At 42.5% G+C, this 22768-nt stretch overlaps 1 protein-coding gene and 1 pseudogene across 1 annotated transcript in view; one reads left to right on the top strand and one right to left on the bottom strand.

Annotated features, from left to right (window-relative positions):
* The window catches only part of LOC147349232 (uncharacterized), a 58033-nt gene that overhangs the window by 9549 nt on the left and 25716 nt on the right, over window positions 1-22768 (bottom strand). Inside the window, exons 3-4 of the mRNA XM_086363530.1 lie at window positions 17432-17961; window positions 14176-14284 (exon numbers count right to left, since the gene is read on the bottom strand). The gene's annotated coding sequence lies outside the window, so the exon portion shown is untranslated. The remainder of the gene's footprint in view (window positions 1-14175; window positions 14285-17431; window positions 17962-22768) is intronic.
* Window positions 947-1562, top strand: LOC147349233 (PITH domain-containing protein 1 pseudogene; annotated as a pseudogene).

The following is a 22768-nucleotide window of genomic DNA, read 5'->3' as shown; positions in this document are numbered from 1 at the left end:
AGTAGATGTTTTTCTGGAACTCTCTTGCTTTTTCGATGATCCAGCAGATGTTGGCAATTTGATCTCTGGTTCCTCTGCCTTTTCTAAAACCAGCTTGAACATCTGGAAGTTCATGGTTCACATATTGCTGAAGCCTGGCTTGGAGAATTTTGAGCATTCCTTTACTAGCGTGTGAGATGAGTGCAATTGTGCGGTAGTTTGAGCATTCTTTGGCATTGCCTTTCTTTGGGATTGGAATGAAAACTGACCTTTTCCAGTCCTGTGGCCACTGCTGACTTTTCCAAATTTGCTGGCATATTGAGTGCAACACTTTCACAGCATCATCTTTCAGGATTTGGAATAGCTCAACTGGAATTCCATCACCTCCACTAGCTTTGTTCATAGTGATGCTTTCTAAGGCCCACTTGACTTCACATTCCAGGATGTCTGGCTCTAGGCCAGTGATCACACCATCGTGATTATCTGGGTCGTAAAGATCTTTTTTGTACAGTTCTTCTGTGTATTCTTGCCATCTCATCTTAATATCTTCTGCTTCTGTTAGGTCCATACCATTTCTGTCCTTTATCGAGCTCATCTTTGCATGAAATGTTCCTTTGGCATCTCTGATTTTCTTGATGAGATCCCTAGTCTTTCCCATTCTGTTGTTTTCCTCTATTTCTTTGCATTGATCGCTGAAGAAGGCTTTCTTATCTCTTCTTGCTATTCTTTGGAACTCTGAATTCATATGCTTATATCTTTCCTTTTCTCCTTTGCTTTTCATTTCTCTTCTTTTCACAGCTATTTGTAAGGCCTCCCCAGACAGCCATTTTGCTTTTTTGCATTTCTTTTTTATGGGAATGGTCTTAATAGGTTAAAAAAATTAAAATTAGGTAGAGCAAAAAGCGAGTGGTGGGGAGCGGCAGTGGCAGCAGCAGGGCCAAGGGGACGCATGGGCGGTGGCGTCACCATGTCGCACTGCCACAGCCACGGCGGGGCTGGGTGCCGCTGCTCCGCCAAATGGGAGGTGCCGAATGGGAGGAGCCACCAGAGCAGCGTGGCCTAGCCTACGGCCTGCACCTGTGCATCGACCTGGAGCGGCTGCAGGGCCTCAATTTTAACTGCGAGGTCAGCGGCCTCCTCGCCCTCAAGCCACAGGAGGAGTGGACATACGGCTCCAAGTTTGTTGAAAATGATGCAGATGAACAGCTTCTGTTTAATATTCCATTTACAGGCAATGTCAAGCTTAAAGGCATCTGAGATGAGACTGTATAAGAACATTCCACAGATGTCCTTTGATGATACAGACAGGGAGCTAGATCAGACCTTTAGTCTGAACCCAGACCTTACAGGGGAATTAAAGTATGCTACCAAAATGTCTCGTTTTCCAAATGTCTATCCTCTCTCAACTCATATTTCAAAAAAACTCTGGAGCCGATACCACAAAGGTCTTTTATATTGGCCCGAGAGGAGAATGGACTGAGCTTCGCTGACATGAGGTGACCATCTGCGATTATGAAGCATCAGTCAATCCAGCCGACCACAGGGTCTATCAGGTTACCCCACAGACACTCTTTATTTCCTAAGGGCTGGCCAAGACTCCCACAGAGGCATTGTGTCGGTGAAAAGTATGACATCCTGCTGGGAAGGACAAAGAGAGATGGGGCTCCAAAGAGTTGGCTGCCACAGCCTCTTTCAAGCTTTGTCTTTGGGGCTTGCTGCAGAAACCTGGCCTATGGAAGACACCACACCCCCACGAAGGGTTGTGTGGGTGCCAAGGGACAATTGTGGTTCTCTGGGTCTTGGGCTGGTCAGTATCTGGAGGCCATGGATAATGCCTGCCTTCCCAGATAACGCCTGACATCCCCAGTGTCTTGTTGCTTTGTGGCAGGATTATCGTGTGACTTGTTTTTAAAATGGAAACTATTCCTGGGCTGCAGTAAACTTTCTGAAGCCTCAGCATTGTGTTTGTCTTACCCATCAGGAGAGTCTCCAACTAGAAATATGTGTCCCTGCTTGCTCCTTCTCCCTGTCATCTTTCAGCATTCTTGTCAAATTGCCCAGCTTGGAGTTGTCTGTCATGCACCAATGTCCCATGTTACAGTTTGAAGAGCAGGAATCTCCTGATGTTGGTTTATAGCTTGAGAGGGTCTTTTTTCCCTCTTGCCCAGGGAAGCAGTCTGAGGAGAGCATGGGCATTGTTTCTGTGTTTGTGGGTATCCTGGTTGGGGTAAGATGGGGCTTTGATATGCTTCTCTTTGGGACATCCTTAATGTTTATCAGCTTCTAACCAGTGTTGTAAGCCCATTGGCAGAATTTGGAGATCTCAGTTCTTCTGTTCGTGGCTTTGTATTCACTGTGACTAATAAGCTTCCTAATAAATCCTTGCCAGACTTAAAAAAAATTAAAATTATAAAAAAGAGAAAAGAAAAAAAAAGGAAGAAGAAAGAAAAAAGGAAAACTCCACAGAACTGCAAAAGCCCAAGAGGTAGAGGTAGAGGTTTATAGCAAAATAAAAAATGTGACTTAATATATATATATATATATACACACACACACACACACATGTACACCCATAAGCAAAATAAAAACAGTCCAATAAAAATAAAGTACAACAGATTGACCTGGCAAACAAAGGAAACCAACAATCATATCTGCTAGTTAAGAACAAAACTAACTAAAGCACAAACTGGAAAACACAACTAAAGCAAGGTGCCAATTGGGGAATAAAGCTATGAAAATAAAACTAACAAATATGTTGAGTGGCAAGGAAAGAAAGAAAAGAAAAAAAGAATAGATACACAAAGTTAAACAGAGGTAGATAAAGATTTACATACATTAAAGACTAACTTGAAGGGGAAAAGAACAGTAGGAAAAGCAAACAAAGGAATAAATGTATAAAAAACAATAACAGGTTTAAAAAACTAAAAATTAAAACCAGAGAATTTTTTTTTTTTAAAAACGGAAAACTCCGAAGAAATGCAAAAAGCCCAATGGAGAAGCAGAGATTTAAAACAACAATAAAAAATGTGACTGAGGAGAAAAAAAAAAGCTCAAAAGCTTAATTACATTTCATAGTGCCAATAAAATCGACAACTACAACAGAGAGGGGAAAAAAATGACCAAAAAAAAGAAAAAAGAAAGAAAATCCAAAAGAATCTACAGAACAAATCAAACCATAAGAATAATAAATGTTTTTCTTGAGTCACAACTGTCAGAGTGCTTTGGGAGTTGCAGTCCACCTCACCTGCCTAGGATGCCCTCGAACACTGTGCTGATCTCTGGACCTGCTGTGGCAGCAGCTCAGATTCTAATCTGGTCTTGCTCCTGGGTGTTCTTGCCTCCATTGTCCACAGCTCTCAGAACTAGTGCATTTTCTTTTTTGGGAGCTCTCAATGACCTTCTATGTATTCCATAGACACAGAGTCTGCCTAGTTGATCTTGTAGATTTAATCTGCAGCTTGTACAGCTGGTGGGAAGGTTTGGGGTCTTCTTCCTTAGTCACACTGCCCCTGGGTTTCAATTGTGGTTTTATTCCCACCTCTGCACATGGGTTGTCCACTGGGGTTTGCTCCTGAGGCTGCCCTGGAGGACTTGGGTTTGCCCCTGTCAGGGCCAGGTGTGGAGGTGGTGCAGGTGCTTGGGTCCCAGGGGTTCTCGCAGCACCAGGTACTCAGGGGAGTTGGCAGCTAGGGCAGCAGGAAATATAGTGCTCTAGAAGGGTATGGCAACCAGCATTGGCCAATATGCTCCAGTATTCTAGCCTGGAGAACCCCCTTTCCTGCCAGAGAAGCCTGGTAGGCCACAGTCTACAGGGTTGCAAAGAGTCAGACACGACCAAAGTGATCCTGCGCACATAGATGCAAGACTATTTTTGCCTGTGGCAGCTCTGCCCCAGTAAGAGTTGAGCATAAAGGTGGCGCAGCTGCTTGGCTTGCAGGGACCCTGGCAGCGCCAAGTGTGCAGGGACATGGACTGCCTCCACCGCAGGAGTTATGGCCCTATCAGAGTCTTTTCTCGAGCCTCTTGTAGCTGGCGTTCAGAAGGCCTCTTTGGCCAGTCTTTCTCTGTAGCTTCACCAGTTCAGGCACTTAGAGGGCTCCCTTGCCTGTTGTTCAGCACATCAGGCACATAGACCCCCTGGCTGGGGTCCTACACTGTAGATCAGCAAATCAGTCACTTAAAGGGGCACCCTGAGTGGGGTCCTACTCTGTAGTTGGGCACATCAGTCACTTAAAAGAGCACTCTGACTGGGGTTCTACTCTGTAGTTCAGTGCATCACACATTTGATGGGCCAGTGTCTCTATTGTTCAGCTGCCAATGCTGGCATGTGGGGAGAGAGAAAGGCTATGGTGATGGTTCCACCCGCTATGTGTGACTTAGCAGTATCGCCTTGCTTCCATGGCTGCCTGGCTTTCCTCCACCGGCATTTCCCACCATGATCTCCTCCCTCAGTTCAGTTCAGTTCAGTTCAGTCGCTCAGTCGTGTCCGACTCTTTGAGAGCCCATGAATCGCAGCATGCCAGGCCTCCCTGTCCATCACCAATTCCCGGAGTTTACCCAAACTCATGTCCATCGAGTCGGTTTCACCATCCAGCCATCTCATCCTCTGTCGTCCCCTTCTCCTCCTGCCCCCAACCCCTCCCAGCGTCAGGGTCTTTTCCAATGAGTCAACTCTTTGCATGGGTGGCCAAAGTATTGGAGTTTCAGCTTTAGCATCAGTCCTTCCAAAAAACACCCAGGACTGATCAGATCTTCCTGCAGTCCAAGGGACTGTCAAGAGTCTTCTCCAACACCACAGTTCAGAAGCAACAATTCTTCAGCACTCAGCTTTCTTTACAATCCAACTCTCACATCCATACATGACCACTGGAAAAACCATAGCCTGGACTAGACGGACCTTTGTTGGCAAAGTAATGTCTCTGCTTTTGAATACACTATCTAGGTTGGTCATAACTTTCCTTCCAAGGAGTAAGCATCTTTTAATTTCATGGCTGCAATCACCATCTGCAGTGATTTTGGAGCCCCCCAAAATAAGTCTGACACTGTTTCCACTGTTTCCCCATCTATTTCCCATGAAGTGATGGGACCAGATGCCATGATCTTAGTTTTCTGAATGTTGAGCTTGAAGCCAACTTTTTCACTCTCCTCTTTCACTTTCATCAAGAGGCTTTTGAGTTCCTCTTCACCTTCTGCCATAAGGGTGGTGTCATCAGCATATCTGAGGTTATTGATATTTCTCCCGGCAATCTTGATTCCAGCTTGTGCTTCTCCAGCCCAGCGTTTCTCATGATGTACTCTGCATAGAAGTTAAATAAGCAGGGTGACAATATACAGCCTTGATGTACTCCTTTTCCTATTTGGAACCAGTCTGTTGTTCCATGTCCAGTTCTAACTGTTGCTTCCTGACCTGCATATAGGTTTCTCAAGAGGCAGGTCAGGTGGTCTGGTATTCCCAGCTCTTTCACAATTTTCCACAGTTTATTGTGATCCATACAGTCAAAGGCTTTGGGATAGTCAATAAAGCAAAAGTAGATGTTTTTCTGGAACTCTCTTGTTTTTTTCCATGATCCAGCGGATGTTGGCAATTTGATCTCTGGTTCCTCTGCCTTTTCTAAAACCAGCTTGAACATCTGGAAGTTCATGGTTCACGTATTGCTGAAGCCTGGCTTGGAGAATTTTGAGCATTACTTTACTAGCGTGTGAGAAGACTGCAATTGTGCGGTAGTTTGAGCATTCTTTGGCATTGCCTTTCTTTGGGATTGGAATGAAAACTGCCCTTTTCCAGTCCTGTGGCCACTGCTGACTTTTCCAAATTTGCTGGCATATTGAATGCAACACATTCACAGAATCATCATTCAGGATTTGGAATAGCTCAACTGGAATTCCATCAGCTCCACTAGCTTTGTTCATAGTGGTGCTTTCTAAGGCCTACTTGACTTCTCATTCCAGGATGTCTGGCTCTAGGTGAGTGATCACACCATCATGATTATCTGGGTCCCAGGGATCTTTTTTTACAGTTCTTCTGTGTACTCTTGCCTCTTCTTCTTTGTTCTTGAAGAGATCTCTAGTCTTTCCCATTCTGTTGTTTTCCTCTATTTCTTTGCGTTGATCACTGAGGAAGGCTTTCTTATCTCTCCTTGCTATTCTTTGGAACTCTGCATTCAGATGCTTATATCTTTCCTTTTCTCCTTTGCTTTTCACTTCTCTTCTTTTCACAGCTATTTGTAAGGCCTCCCCAGATACCCATTTTTCTTTTTTGCATTTCTTTTCCATGGGGATGGTCTTGATCCCTGTTTCCTGTACAATGTCTCAAACCTCCATCCATAGTTCATCAGGCACTTTGTCTATGAGATCTACTCCCTTAAATCTATTTGTCACTTCCACTGTATAATCATAAGGGATTTGATTTAGGTCATACCTGAATGGTCTAGGGGTTTTCCCTACTTTCTTCAGTTTAAGTCTGAATTTGGCAATAAGGAGTTCATGATCTGAGCCACAGTCAGCTCCTGGTCTTCTTTTTGCTGACTGTATAGAGCTTCTCCATCTTTGGCTGCAAAGAATATAATCAATCTGATTTCAGTGTTGACCATCTGGTGATGTCCATGTGTAGAGTCTTCTCTTGTGTTGTTGGAAGAGGGTGTTGCTATGACCAGTGTGTTCTCTTGGCAAAACTCTATTAGCCTTTGCCCTGCTTCATTCCATACTCCAAGGCCAAATTTGCCTGTTACTCCAGGTGTTTCTTGACTTCCTACTTTTGCATTCCAGTCCCCTATAATGAACAGGACATCTTTTTTGGGGTGTTAGTTCTAAAAGGTCTTGTAGGTCTTCATAGAACCATTCAACTTCAGCTTCTTCAGTGTTACTTGTTGGGGCATAGGCTTGGATTACCATGATATTGAATGGTTTGCCTTGGAAATGAACAGAGATCATTCTGTCATTTTTGAGATTGCATCCAAGTACTGCATTTCAGACTCTTTTGTTGACCATGATGGCTACTCCATTTCTTCTAAGGGATTCCTGTCCACAGTAGTAGATACAATGGTCATCTGAGTTAAATTCACCCATTCCAGTCCATTTTAGTTCACTGATTCCTAGAATGTCAACATTCTCCTCCCTCACATCCCCTCAATCTGTCTCTCTGCAGTCAACAGCAGCCTTCGCCCTGGGATTGCTCCACAATCCCTAAACTCCAGCTCTCAGCTGCTGTGCCTTCTAGGAGACCCATATTCCTGTTCGGGGTATGTATGGCTGTGGCAAGGACTGTCTGATACTCGTTCCATTTAGGCTTCCACAGATCAGCTGTTTCCCTCTCAGCCTTAGATGTTTCTCCTCTGACTCAGACAATTGCCCCACTGTGGGGATCGGACCCCTGCTTCAGTTCCCCCACCCATGAAGGGCAGGCCCAGTCCTACTAACACTCCTGTTTTTCCCCCTAGTTTCTTCACCCTACTGAGTTTTGCGTGGTTCTACATATTCTTTTCCACTGATCAGGAACACTTGTCCACGCTCAGCTGGTGTTTTGCATGCAGTTCTGTGTCTGAAGGTGTATTCCTGATGTATCTGTGGAGAGAGAAGTACCCCACGTCCAGCTACTCCTCCGCCATCTTGTTCCTCCAAACTATTATATATATATATATATATATATATATATATATATATATATATAAATGTGTATTAGTTTCTGAATTGCCAGAAACTAATACACGTTGTAAATCAACTCTACATCAATAAAGTAAATTAAAAAGAGAAAACATGTGAAATCTTGGGCTAGTCATCTAGATAAGTATAGATTGCCTATAAAATGGGACTCAATATATATGTTTTAATGTCTTGGAGTTTTGAATTTCAAATATGATAAAATTATTTGAATCTTTTAAAAAGAAAAGAATGAACTCCCCACTTGGATGTTACCTCGAGAGACTGAATAAAGAAAGAATCTAATCCTTTGGGCTGTTCTTTGGTTGGCAGCCTGTTGTTTTGTGCTGCCTCCGCATCATGAACGGTCACGTGGCTGCAGGCCTTCGCCAGGATGACTCACACCTGTGCGTGAGGGCCCGTGAGCCACCTGAGGGCAGGATGAGGGCCTATTAAGCTTCTATTTGCTGAGTGAGTTCCTCTGCCTTGCTGCTGCTGCTGCTGCTAAATCGCTTCAGTCGTGTCTGACTCTGTGCGACCCCAGAGACAGCAGTCCACCAGGCTCCCCCATCCCTGGGGTTCTCCAGGCAAGAACACTGGAGTGAGTTGCCATTTCCTTCTCCAATGCATGAAAGTGAAAAGTGAAAGTGAAGTCACTCAGTCGTGTCCAACTCTTAGCGACCCCATGGACTGCAGCCTACCAGGCTCCTCCATCCATGGGATTTTCCAGGCAAGAGTACTGGAGTGGGGTGCCATTGCCTTCTCCGTCCTCTGCCTTAGACCTGGTTCTTTTTTCAAGAGCTACAAATTTAGTTCAATTTCACTTTCCCCTGGGCTAATCAGCACAATCAGTCCTGATATAATAAGTAGGCTGGAAGAAAGCGGAGCCGTCCACCCATTGACAAAGAGAGTAGACTGCTCCTGAAGCCACATCCTGACTCCAGCCGGGCTGCTGTTCCAGTGACAGGACATGGCCTGAGGAAAACATTCTGTGCCCCGTTCCTTGGACCAAGGTTCTCGATTAGTTCGCCCAGAGGCTACTCACAAGAGGCAGGCTTACTGTCCTCCCTTCACCTGTAGTAAGCACACATGGTTATCCATGTAGATAGCTACTCCAAAACTTAGTGATCTAAAGCAACAAACAGTTACTACCTGAGTTTCTAATTGTTGGGAATCTGGGAGCAGCTTAGCTGGGTGCCTCCGATTTTAGGTCTCACAAGGCTGCGGTCAAGATGTCAAGCTGGGGCTGGAGCCTTCTCAAAGCTTAACTGGGAGAGGATCTACTTCCAAGCTGAATTTCCTGGCTGTTGGCCAGAAACATCACTCGCTAGCCAAGTGGGTCTCTCCTTAGGGCCTCTCACAGCATGGTAGCGGGCTTCCTTCAAAGTCAACCAGCGAGAGAGCCAGTCTCTGTGACCCAATCTCAGTAGTGACGGCCCATCAGTTGTGCTGTATCCTATGTATTAGAAACAGATCCATCTCACACACAAGGGGAAGGAAATCCACAGGGCTTGAATGCCAGAAAGCAAGGATCCTTGGACGTTTTAATCCGGCCCTTTTTGGGGCCCACAGGGGTACAGGCAGAGATGTAATGGTCATATGCCTCTGGACATAACTCTGGTATATCTCTTTTAATAAGTTGGAAAGTACACATAATTGTATCAACCATCTTCCTACAAAAGCAAGCACTGATGTAGTTACACACCTGCGCCATGGACATAAACCAAATACACATCCTGGGGAGAGTTGAGTTATACTGTAGTTCGTTGAGGAGAGTGAGCCTGAAACATACATGCAGTGTATTTTCTCCACATTCTCCTGTGACTCCCTGGGTTTGAGTTCTGGCTCTACCTTATACCAGCTGTGTGACTCTGGGCAAGTAACTTCCTTGAAGCTCCATTTCCTTATCTAGGGACAGAGGGGTAATAATAGAATTCATGCCACTGGGTTTGGGGTGGGATTAAATGAAAATAATTGTACATATAAAGGGGATTCCCAGGTGGCTCCGCTTGCCAATGCAGGAGATGCAGGTTTGATCCCTGGGTCGGAGATCTCCTGGAGGAAGAAATGGCAACTCATTCCAATATTCTTGCCTGGAAAATCTCATGGATAGAGGAGCTTGGCAGGCTACAGTCCATCGTTCTCAAAGAGTCAGACACAACTGAGCACAGCATACACGCACACACATAAAGACCCAGCACTGTGCCTGGCATGTGATATGTACTAAAGAAATCCTGGGCTTATCATCATTATTATTTCATTGCTATTCTTTAATCTAATGTATTTTGTTTCAGACTTTCTGCTCTTAAAGCCTGGTTTGGCTCCCTTTAAAATTTAACAAAAGCTGGTCAATGCTAAAAACCCATGGGCAGTTTTTGATGACACCAATAGGTATAAGTTATAATCACAGTCTTTGGCTATCTGATGCTGGTAGTTGGCATCAAAGTACAGCATTTCAAAAAAAAAAAAAAACAACAACATCTCAAGAATAGGTTACTGCAGAAATTTTAGGAGACAAAACATTATAGACTGGGAGAAGAGGAGTTGAATTTTCACATTTCACCTCCTTAATCTTTGCCTGCATTTTGAATGGGTGATTTCTGAGTGAATCCACACAGAGAAAGAAAATATCTTGTCACTTGGGTTCAAGGCCCGGAGTGTCTCAGATGGAAGATGGCCCACAGCCACTGTGCTTACCAAAGTTACAATCTGGACTTGAGCAGAGTAAGTGTCTTTTACTGCTTGCCCCAGGCAGTGTTCGTTGCATTCCAAAAGTTTAGAAATACATGGGTGGACACATGATCTATGAAATAACTGTTGACTTTTCCATGTGCTTTGGGAAGGGGCTAAGGAGGACAAAGGCACTTTTTTCCCCTTTCTGTCTCAACTTTTTTTTCTCTGAGGAGCCGCAGAATTTTGACCCACTTCACATCTGCCTCCTGCCTCTGGTTTTGAAATCTGCAGCCTGATGGCTTGTTTGCTTGTTAGCATGAAAGGCTTGCTCTGGGTCTGTGCTTGCTTGTTAGTAAAGAACCAACAAGCGTTGCCGTCCAAAGGTAATCACAGACTGAAATCACTTCCAGATGCCAAACCCCACCGCTGATGGTGAAAGCAGACTTTACGATTGCAGCGGACCAGGTACTTGATGGCTCTCACCCAATCCTGTTAGGGTTTTGAACATGCACGTGTGTTCCCCTCCTTTCCTTTCTCTCCCCTTGCCCCCTCTTTTTTTCCCTCTCTGCCATTCCTTGCTTTCCTCAGTCGTGAATCTATTTTAATCTGAAGAGCAAAATCAAAACTGGATACAGCCCAGACTCAATTCTGCCGCAAGCATCTGAACTGCTGTTACCCTGGGACCTGTTAGGTGATGAGAGCTCCCAGTTACAGCTGCAGCCACCAGGGAGAGGAGTAGCTCTTTCTTCCAGCCCCATCCTCACAGGCTTCTAGACAGCCTATCCCAGGCAAAGTGCAAACATGGAGAATACTGTTCCTCGGGCAATTAGTGCAGCTGGGACCAGAGGGATTATCCTGCCTCCAGGAAAAGGATCACTGCTCACATTCAACTCAGAAATAAGGCTGGTTGGCAGAGCTGGAACTCACACTGGTGGACTATGTGGGACTCAGCAGGGACCTGGGAGACTCTGGTTTCAGTCCCTACAAGCTGAGACATATGAGAGCTTTCCACAGAGAGTTTGAGAAAAGAAAAAGGTAGGAGAGGGAGAAAGCAAAGCTAAAAGGAAAAAAAGGACTCAGTACTAACAACATTCTTAGAGTTATGTAATTAAAGTACTGAAGTCTGAGAAAGAACAGAATCAAGATTTTCAAAAGAGGAACTGATCATAGACGTATTGATTTTCTCCCCTCAAAGAGTGAGTACCATGAAATTCAATTTCAAGTTCCATCCCAGTCTACCCACTGAACGAACATAAACGGCAGAATCTTTCCTCATTCACTAGTCTCCTTCTCCAAAGCTCCAGGTAGACCTGGCATTTGTGAAGACAAGAATCTGTATGATTTGATTATATGCACATAGATAATACCCAAAGAAAGATTTGTATATTAGCCAGTAGAAAATCTTTAAAAAAATAATCCCTCATTTTGGCTTATGCGTAGTTAGTACACTTAAGTTATTACTTCCCTTGTGAATAATTCATTAAAATTTAAATGTAACACAAATGTATTTCTTCCCAGGCACAACAGCATACAGCTTGCACTCAACCACTTATTCCCAGATGTTTATACCAACAGGGTCCAAGAACTCCATAAAACTAGGATAATAGCACATTGAAAATATCTGGCCACAACCCATAAAAGGACGTGCATAATAAAACTGCTCCCACCCACCCCCATCCACCCACTGATGCAAAATTTCCAAATGTTTCAAAGTAATTTTCTAAAGGTGTAGTGGGGGTAGATGCCCCAAATCCTATATTCTCATATTACTGAGACCTGAGTTCAAGATCAAATTGAAGAAGTTCATGTATCCAAACCCTTTAAACAGAATCTCTTAGAAATGAGCCCTGAAAAAAATAATCTTAAATGGCTGGTGAGCAGTGTGTTTCACTGTAAGGAAAAATAAAAGGGAGGGGTGTGTGTGTGTAAGTAGATGCCCAAAGTGATGAATGTATTCTCCAAACAATTAACATCTACGTGGTTAAAAGGTTAATTATATGACAAAAGAAAACTGTTAATGCTACTTTTCCCCTTTATTTTTTTTGGGAATATTAATTATTTTTTATCAGTCCCCCCAAGCAGCTACTCACCTTAAATGCGTAATACTTTACACCAAACAAATAGCAAAACACTCTAGTTCATTCATTTCTGGATTCCTGTTAGAAATAAGGGGCATCCGAAAACTGACCAGTTCAGTGTCTGGGCAGTCAGCTGTTGGGCCTCATCTACTTAAGAGGATAGAATTAGGTACATAAAGGTGAAAACTCTGCTTCTGTATCAAAGGAGGTAATAGGGCAATAATAGGAAACTGGTTAGAATGATAAATAGGAGGAAGATGTGATAAATGAACAAGTCCATAGCATATCTTGGCCACCCAGATAGGTATGAATAGTAATGGACTCAGGGAGCCATAAAAGATGACGGACTTGTGTCTGACAGTGAAATGAGGCAGTGGACAGACAGGCGAGGGGTGTAATCTGCTGTAAAGTAGAAACAAACTGAAGTTGATGTCAGAAAATCTGGGGTCCAGTTAGGCTTTTCCTGTTAGTAGTCATGTGGCTTAGGCTTAGTTACCTCATCTACAATCTTGTGATAATTGCTCCTATTTTGGATGCTTGGTGAAGAGACCAAGAGGGCTAAGAGGCTTTGCAAGTTGCAAAGTATTCTGTGTACCTACCCTACCAGAGTGGGTGACATTGTATAAAGAGGCAGCTGACGAAAGAAAAGTTTTTATTTCGTCAAAATCTGGATCCCAGTTTCACTTTTATTTATACCTAACATATACCTAGAAAGATGCTGTCCATCTCTCTATCTGTTAAATGGGGGTTGCAATATTTATCTTATGTGGTTGTTGCATAAATAAATGAGAACCACTAGAGATTTGTAGAGGATAAGGCGCTACTCGAACTCAAGGCTTCATTACACTTTGGTGAAACACAACACATGCTCATTCATTCATTCACTTATTCAACAGACATCATTCTTGAGCATTAAACGACATCAGGTTCTGCCACACTCAACAAATATTATGGTGAATAAGACCTGACCTTATCCTCATAAGATTTTAGTCAAGTTTCTTAAGCAAATGACTTGCAAAGTAGAAGACCACATTTTTAAACCACAAATATTTACAATATCTCACCATACATATACTTTAACACAGAGTCAAGAATATTTAGTAGAAAAATAACTAGATAAGAAATTAGGAGATGAGGATTTGGTTTCAGATCTTTAAAGCTACATCAGTCAAAGTCTTTGTACCCCTGTTTTTCCATCAATAGGAAATCAGGGTCTATGTGCTTCAAAGGCATTCTCTTAAGTGGGTAGGTGCCTTTATTCCAAATCTAACAGATTAGACTATTGGACAATGGATCTGATTTCTTTAACAAGTCAATGGCATGAAGGAAAAAAGAAAGAAAGGGGTATTAAAAGACACGTGAGAGATATAACAACCAAATCACATGTAGACTTTAAATAACCACCTGTAACAGAGTTTCTGAAATAACTGTGGAAATTTGAACATTGTCTGAGTTTTAGATGATACCACAGAAATACTGATGATTGTTAGGTATGATAATAGCAATATGAGTTTATAAGAAATGGCCCATGATTTTTAGCATATGTAAGAATGAAATGGCTTAACACCTGGACTTATAGAAAATAAAATACTAAATAATCAAAAGGTTAATTATATAACAAAAGAAACGAAAGTCTTCCACAAACATGTGCATATACAGACCGATCTTACAGCCAGCATTACTCATTTTTTTCTCTCACCTGATACACAAAATATATTACCAAACTCATTCAGGTGGAAATACTTTCCTAATTACTTGAGTTAAATTTGGTGTGGGGAAAGAACATAGGAAAGAATGTTTCCAAACTTACTTCTTTGTGATAAGATTTCATTAAAGTCATGGGTGCTAGACTCCACTTGGGTAGTTGAGGAAACAGGAGCGCTTCTAGCACTACATCTGGCTTTGGTATGGTTGCAAAGCTGTTGGGGGAGGATAAAAGTAGTCAAATTCTTCCACAAATGCCTTCTGACTCAGTAGATCAAAATTAGTAATGCATTTTTTGAGTTTGCATATTTAAACTAGACATATGTATGTCTTTGCTTATCCAGGACTGACTGGCTGCTGAAATAGGGTAATTTGCATTGTCTTACATAGTCATGACTCCAAGTGTAGTCTTTTCACCAGCAGTATTGGCATCACCTGGGAGCTTGTTAGAACTGCAGCAGGTCTGACTCCACCCCAGACTTAATGATTTAGAATCAACATTTTATCGAAAAATAAAAAACGATTAAAAAAGGGGCAGAAGACCTGAACAAACACTTCTCCAAAGAAGACATACAGATGGCCAACAAGCACATGAAAAGATGATCAACACTGCTAATCATCAGAGAAATGCAAATCAAAAGGAGATATCACTTCACACCTGTCAGATTGGCTACCATCAAAAAGTGTACAAATAGCAAATATTGACAAGGATGTAGAGAAAAGGGAACCCTCACACACTGCTGGTGGGAATGTAAATTGGTTAACTATGGAAAACCATATGGAGGTGACTCAAGAAACTAAACACAGTGCTGCCGTGTGACTCAATTCCTCAGCTGGGTGTATATCTCAAGAAAGTGAAAACATTAATTCAAAAGGATACACGTGCCCCAGTGTTCACAGCAGCATTATTGACAGTAGCCAAGAGAAGGAAGCAACCTAAATGTCTACCAGCAAATGAATGGATAAAGAAGATGTGGTACATATACAATGGAATACTACTCAGACATTCAAAAAAAGAATGAAAGTTGCCATTTGCAACAACATGGATGGATCTAGAGGGTATTATGCTTAGTGGAATTAGAGGAAGACGGATAGTGTATGCTATCACTTATATGTGGAATCTAAGAAAATAAATGAATGAAAACAACAAAACAAGCTCCCAGGGGACAAACTAGTGGTTACCAGTGGGGAGGGGGAAGGAGGAGGGGCAAGACAGGGTAGAAGATTAAAAGGTACAAACCACTATGTATAAAAGAAGTTACAAGGATATATTACACAGCATAGAGAATATAGCCAATATTTTATAATAACTTTAAATGGAGTATAATCTTTAAAATTTGTGAATCACTACATTGTACGCCTGAAACCAATATCAGTAAATCAATTATACCTCAATTTTCAAAAAGAAATGTACATATTAACAAGATCTCCAGTTGTCTTATGGTCATTAAAGTTTGAGACGCTTTGCCTTAGAATCAAACACTTGGATAATTATCAAAAAGAATAAAAAGAATACATGTCATTATTGTTATTTGTGTGAAGCAGCTTCCGGGAGAATCATATCAAAATAGCATTCAGGTTTTGACAGAGTGACAAGCGGAAGAGTTTGCCTTACATGCACAGTCTCCACAAATTATCCACCGAGATTTATGGACGCAGCTGCCGTCTGTAGTCTCCCTGCATGATAAATATCAACCCACCTCAGCATTCATTACTTCCACCCCAAGGGTCTCTCTTTTTAATGTCTGAAATCACTGACTACTCTCAGAATTTAAAGCAGAAGCACCAATAGTCTTGGGAAAAGACAAGACTTATCTTGAAGCCTTATGTCTTCGTAAACTTAGAAGTTCCCCTGCTGCTGCTACTGCTAAGTCGCTTCAGTCGTGTCTGACTCTGTGCAACCCCATAGACGGCAGCCCACCAGGCTCTGCCGTCCCTGGGATTCTCCGGGCAAGAACACTGGAGTGGGTTGCCATTTCCTTCTCCAGTGCATGAAAGTGAAAAATGAAAGTGAAGTCACTCAGTCGTGTCCGACTCTTAGTGATCCCGTGGACTGCAGCCTACCAGGCTCCTTCGTCCATGGGATTTTCCAGGCAAGAGTACTGGAGTGGGGTGCCATTGCCTTCTCCAAGAAGTTCCCCGGAAGTATCCTTAAAATATCCTGATCTTGATTTACTCAACCTTTTCAGTGATCAAAATTGTGTTCCTTATGGACTTTTCCCTGCACTGTCGCAGGCTGAGAGCAGAGTGAGAAGGGCCTGCTGTGGTCACACACTGGGCAGCGCTCCCCCCACCACAACAATGTCACCACTTTCTCCTTCACCCACCACCTCTGGGCATTTTGTACATTGCTCCCTGCAGCAGCACAGCCCCTCCCTGACCTTTTGTCAGAAAGTATGGCTGTGAGGATCCCCCAGACTTGATGTACAGAAGGGAGGGCCCTCTCTGCTCCACACCAGGTTATCATCCAATTTCATTTATCCTGCTAAGCTCCACTGTGAAAGTTCTACATGTTATTCTTTGGTGACATTTATGAAATGAATCATATAGTTACCAGCTTGCTACTCCACTTAAGGCTGCTCAGAGGCCCTTTCCACTTTGGTCTCTCTGTATTAAACGTGGGTGAAGCATCCTGAGAGTGGAATTAATGCCGAGCTCAAAACTGAATGACAACAGTGCAAACCCAATCATCTGTGTCATAGGGAAAAGCGCATCCCATTTTAAAATGTCTCAAGTCTTTCATTTTCTGTGGTCCTGGAAACCTGGAGCTTCGAATAGTGAGCATAATAGGAACATCCTAGGCGCCATAATAGCCCCATAAATATCTCCTGAGCAGAGCAGTGCATCTCTCCCTGGACTCCAAGAGCCTTCTTTGAAGTCGCAGGACAGAAGTTGTGCATGTGGAAGAGGTATGCAACTTATTATCATTACTCGCCAATGCTTTAGAAGCTTTTAAGTAATACTAGATTTATCACATTTTTCTTACAGCAAATTTTATTTTCATCTAGTGTTTCTTCTGAAGCCTGAACCAATAAACTGGTTTGTCTTTGTAGTTGATCTGCCACAGTAGTTCCCATATTTTTCTGCCAAGAACCCCTTTTGGAATCCTATTAAATGGGTAACATGACATTTATAGTCTCAGAAATTAGAACACCTGGAAAGAGGCCCAGAACTTACCCGGTCTCTTGGGGGACCCTCTAGTACAAAGCAGGCTGGACCTTGCTGCTTTGCTGCTCTTTCCTCCTGAGGTCCACCCTCATCTGGAGCAGCCCCTTTAGGCTGCATTGCCAAGCATTGTGCAGAGTAAATATTTCATATGCTTGATTTGATTTTGCTGAGGGACTGATGTAAAGTTAACATACCTGTAATCAGCTAGAGAGGGCTTCTCTGATGGCTTAGCGGTAAAATATCTGCCTGCAAAGCAGGAGACCCATCAGACGTACAAGACGCAAGAGACGCAGGAGACGCAGGTTCCGTCCGTGGGTTGGGAAGATCCGCGGGAGGAGGAAATGGCAATCCATTCCCGTATTCTTGCCTGGAAAATCCCATGGACGGAGGAGCCTGGTAGGCTGCAGTCCATGTGGTCGCTAGGAGTTGGACACGACTGAGCGACTTCACTTTCACTTTTTACTTTCATGCATTAGAGAAGGAAATGGCAACCCACTCCAGTGTTCTTGCCTGGAGAATCCTAGGGACGGGAGAGCCGGGTGGGCTGCCGTCTATGGGATCGCACAGAGTCGGACACGACTGAAGCGATTTAGCAGCAGCAGCAGCCAGTATTCTTGCCTGGAAAATTCAATGGACAGAGGAGCCTGGTGGGCTACAGTCCATAGGCTTGCAGAGTCGAACATGACTGAGCAATCAGCTTGCGCTGCAATCAGCTTGCACTGCACTGTAGGGGAGGAAAAGGACAGTTACACACCAGCTGAAAACCACCATTCCTGTGTAGGTTTATACCCTTGCTCTCTATCTGTATATGACAAAACGATCATTTCCTTCTTTAACACACACACACCTCACTTTCTTTATCATTACAAAAGGAAATCATGCTCACTGTAAAAAAAATAAAAATAAATAAGCATTTATTTTTTAAATTTATTTAAGCATTTTCCTACTACTGAATACCCACTGTTAAGTTTCAATCGCAAAACTATTATTCCAATACTTCTCTGTATGTGTGTGCATGTATGTACACACTCTTTGGTATATTTCAGTTAACACGTGTCTTGCATTTCTACACACATCAACCCTCTCAGAGGTCCCACTGAAATGATAAAAAGGTTCTTTTTAAAATTGAAACCATTACAGCAATGAAAAACAGAAAATAAGACCAAGGGTCTTCAATAGTTTGGAGGGTTCTAATCAATAGAAAAGAAAAGGCAAATGGTAAGTGGAGGAGTTACCCTAGAGGCAACAAAAGCCCAAATTCAGACACAAAGGACGAGTCCCTTAGATGATTCTAATTTGAAATTGACAAGTTAGTCTGGGATGTTAAAGAGCTGCATTTGGGACAGCTGGGGTGGTGTCTTTCCTTCTCTAAATAGAATGGCTAATGAGGCCGCTTCTATCTTTCAGAGGAGGAGGGAGTAGGTCTGGAGGGGCTACTGGCGAACAAGATGGGGGCTAACAAATGCAATATCAAGTTGGAGATAGATCTGTACTTCCACAGCACCTCAAAAAAGAGGCAGAGCCACCCAGGAGTGGATAACACTGAAGGCCTCCACCCTGCAGAAAAGCCCACCTGCCTGTGGCAATTGTCAAGGAACAATTGCAGACTCAGCCCAATTGCAGACTCACACTAGCATCAGGGAGCTCCAGACAGCAATGGTGGAGTGTCTCCAAAGTCCTCAGGGAAACTATTTTGAACCTAGCTTTCTACACTCAGCCAAATTTCAAGTGTGAGGGCTAGAGAACGGCGCTTGCTACTATGTAAGAATTCAGTATGTTTAGTAATCACACAGCCAGGAAGAAAAAATTACTTCTGAGGTAACCCAGCAAAATCTAAAAATAAGCCAAGAAAGAAGAAAACATGAGATATAAGAAGCTGCAGCTACCCGATATGACCCAAGAGGGTTTACAGACATGAAAAAGAAAATTAAAGGTGAGCCTTAGACAAGGGTGTGTAGAAGGTTCTTGTTTGAGGGACAAAAATGTTCAAAATTGAGGATTATATTTGCATCTCTAGAGAGATTTGTGGTGGTGGTGGTGTTTTAGTCACTAAGTCATTCCTGACTCTTTTGTGACCCCATGGACTGTAGTTCGCCAGGCTCCTCTGTCCATGGGATTTCCCAGGCAAGAATACTGGAGTGGGGTGCCATTTCCTTCTCTGGGGGATCTTTCTGACCCAAGGATTGAACCTTCATCTCCTGCACTGGCAGGTGGCTATTTTACCGCTGAGCCACCAGGGATGCCCAGAGAGATTTGTACTCAGGTATTAATTTTATAAATGTTTCACATTGGTTTTAATAGTATAATCAGCCTTCTGAAAAAGGACGTAAGACTAAGTTATGGTTTAAGAGCTTCACTTTGCTGACAAAGGTCCATGTAGTCAAAGCTATGGTTTTTCCAATAGTCGTGTATGGATGTGAGAGTTGGACCATGAAGTAGGCTGAATGCCAAAAAATTCATGCTTTTGAATTGCAGTGCTGGAGAAGACTCCTGAGAGTCATTTGGACTGCAAGGAGATCAAACCAATCAATCCTGAAGACAATCAACCCTGAATATTCATTGAAAGGATTGATGCTGAAGCTGAAGCTCCAATATTCTGGCCACCTAATGCAAACAGCCGACTCACTGGAAAAGATCCTGATGCTGGGAAAGATTGAAGGCAGGAGGAGAAGTGGGTGGCAGAGGATGAGATGGTTAGATAGTATCACCAACTCAACGGTCGTGAATTTGAGTAAAGTCCAGGAGACAGTGAAAGACAGGGAAGTCTGGTGTGCTGCGGTCCGTGGGGTTAGAAAGAGCTGGACACAACTTAGCAACTGAACAACAACAAATTGCATAAATACTAATGCAATTTAAAAATAGGAGTTAAATAGAAGACATTCACGTTACAAATTCCTCACATTTTTTACCTTGAAGCCAGTGTATATGCCTGAATTGGATAAAAATAAGAAATAGAAGAATAATTATATTTTTTTAAATTAAAGTGAAAACTGTTAGAAGCAGAAACAGAAATTGTTAGTAGAATAGGAGGACACTGGGGATTAAGGAAAGGGAGATTTTACTTTTTATTTTAAATATGCCTATGTGGTGTGATAAAACACAAAACAAAACGTGAGCATGCACCACCTTTATGGTTATATATCATCAGCATCTTTCCAGGTGTAACCCAAATGTTACCAGCCTGCTGATATAATTGAGATCACATTTATATTTACGTTTGAAATGTGTGTGTGCTCACTCAGCCGTGTCCGATTCTTTGCAGCCCCATGGACTGTAGCTTACACCACCAGGCTCCTTCTGTCCATGGAATTTTTCAGGTAAGAATACTGGAGCGAGTTGCCATTTCCTCCTGCAGGGGATCTTCCAGACCTAGGAATCGAAGCCAGGTTTCCTATGTCTCCTGCGTAGGCAGGCGGGTTCTTTACCACTGAGCCAACTGGGAAGCCCAGGAAGGCAGAGATTGTTGGCTAATACAGCAAGTACAGTGTGACCTCATTTAGCAAACACATGCACAGAGACATACGGAAAAAGATCTGGAAGAATATATACTGAACATTGATATCAACCACTGAAAGTTGATAGTGGTTGTCTCTGGTAGGAATGTTTTAATTTTTGTTAATTGAAGTATAGTATTTTTGTTAATCGAAGTATAATAACATGTTATATATAGAATACATTATTAAAACATTATATATATAATACATTGTTAAAACATTTTATATATAATGTTATTAAAACATATTATATGTATAGCATATATGTATAATAATATGTTTCAGGTTACTTTCATTATAGGTTATCACAAGATATTGAATATAGTTCCCAGTGTGATACAGTGAATTCTTGTTGCTTATCTACTTTATACATAGTGTTTTAACTTTTAAATCTATGTTTATTTTCATTCCTAATTTGTTACCATATGTACTGCTTTTGTAATAATGAGACTTGATTTTAGAATTCCAGTCTCTGTTTCCTGAGCCTGGATCTTGGATTCCCTTTCTCCTCTATCAATATCTAAGTCATAAACAACATAATGGCTCCTCCCCTCCATATCTCCCCTCCTCTCTATCAACAATTTTACTCTTGGAAATACAAAGGCTATATAGATAAGTAACGTGGAGAATTAAGGCTGATGAGTCACACCACTGGGATTCTTCCAAATGCACACTGGTCTAGGTAGACTCAGACGTCACGTGCACGCCTTGCGTTTTTGATTTCTCAACTTCACCGTGCGAAATGAATGAATGTCTGCAGGTCAAGACACAGCACATTCATGCCTCAGATTATAACAATGCATCCGAGTTAAGGTGGACTTTAACATCTCTGTGCTATTGCTGACAAATAGCTGATGGAAACCTTAAGGCTTCCTCTGTCAGAGAAAACAGCACCAGTTCTGAATGGCACGTGACACTTAGTAAGAGGCCTTTCTCATCTCACAGTGTGAGCCGCACATGTGCACCCACACCTGACTCTGACCCCTAAGCATTTCCAACACCAGAGATGTTAAGGGTGTACTTTTTTGAAACAGCTCTTTCCCAGGTATTCACAAAAGACACAAAGAACAATGGTGTGTTTATAACTCTTTGAAGCCAATAAGAGTTCCACATGGGGAGAAAAAGGGGGAATATCACAAGAGTAATCGGCAACCTTTTGTATCGTTCACACAAATGTTTGGTCTTCTGGGAAAGTGTGTAAGTAAAGCCCATAGCTGAAAGCAGCAACACACCACAAGTCCTGGGAGGTGTGCGCTGGATGGCGGGGGGCTGGGAGGGACAGAAAGGATAGGAATGCATTTAAAGTTTTAAGAAAATTGAGCTCTAAGTGAAAATAGTCATTCTATATGAGAAAAGCGATAATAAGAGAAAATCACTTAATAGACAGGTTTTCCAAATCCTTGCATTTAGAGAAGAGCTCATACCATAGCCGTCCTGTACAAATGTAACGTACAATTCCAAAGAATTAGGACCCAGTTGAAATACAGCTAACCATTGGATTCTTTTATAGTGTCCCTGTCTTAGCATGATTCAGGTGCATCCTGATTCAGGCTATTACAACTAGATCCAAAAAAAGATTTTTGATGGAACACCTAAGCAATAGCCTGGATAGTAACCCTGATTGCCAACATCTCCATATTTTCCTTCATTCTCGACATTAGTAGTCAAATCTAGGGACCTTACAGGATAAAAATGTCTTTCAAAACATATCCTTTCCCCCAATTTTTCTCCCAAGATAATCTCAAGGCATTGGAGCTTAGAGAGTCCTTATGGATCATTTATTTAAGCCTCAGATTTTACATATGATCCAGAGAGAGAATGTGGTTTCCCAAAGTAATTGGTGACAAAATCCAGACCTGTATCCGGCTCTCTTAAATCCCAAGCCCAAACCTCTTTACAGTGAACCCCACACAGTTCATGATCACTTACAGATCAGGTATCTTACATTATGCTTAATTTAGTTCTCTTCTCAGTAAAGCAATGAAACAAAACAAAAATGAATGAAAATCCCAAGAAGTGCACGCCCCTTCACACATA

The sequence above is a fragment of the Bos grunniens genome, chromosome 21 (genome assembly GCF_055505025.1).
Source record: "Bos grunniens cultivar Pamir isolate PY7600 chromosome 21, Bosgru_T2T1.0, whole genome shotgun sequence".
Lineage (NCBI taxonomy): Eukaryota > Metazoa > Chordata > Mammalia > Artiodactyla > Bovidae > Bos > Bos grunniens.
The sequence above is the reverse complement of the archived record's forward strand: the minus strand, read 5'-3'. Positions and strand labels throughout refer to the sequence as shown.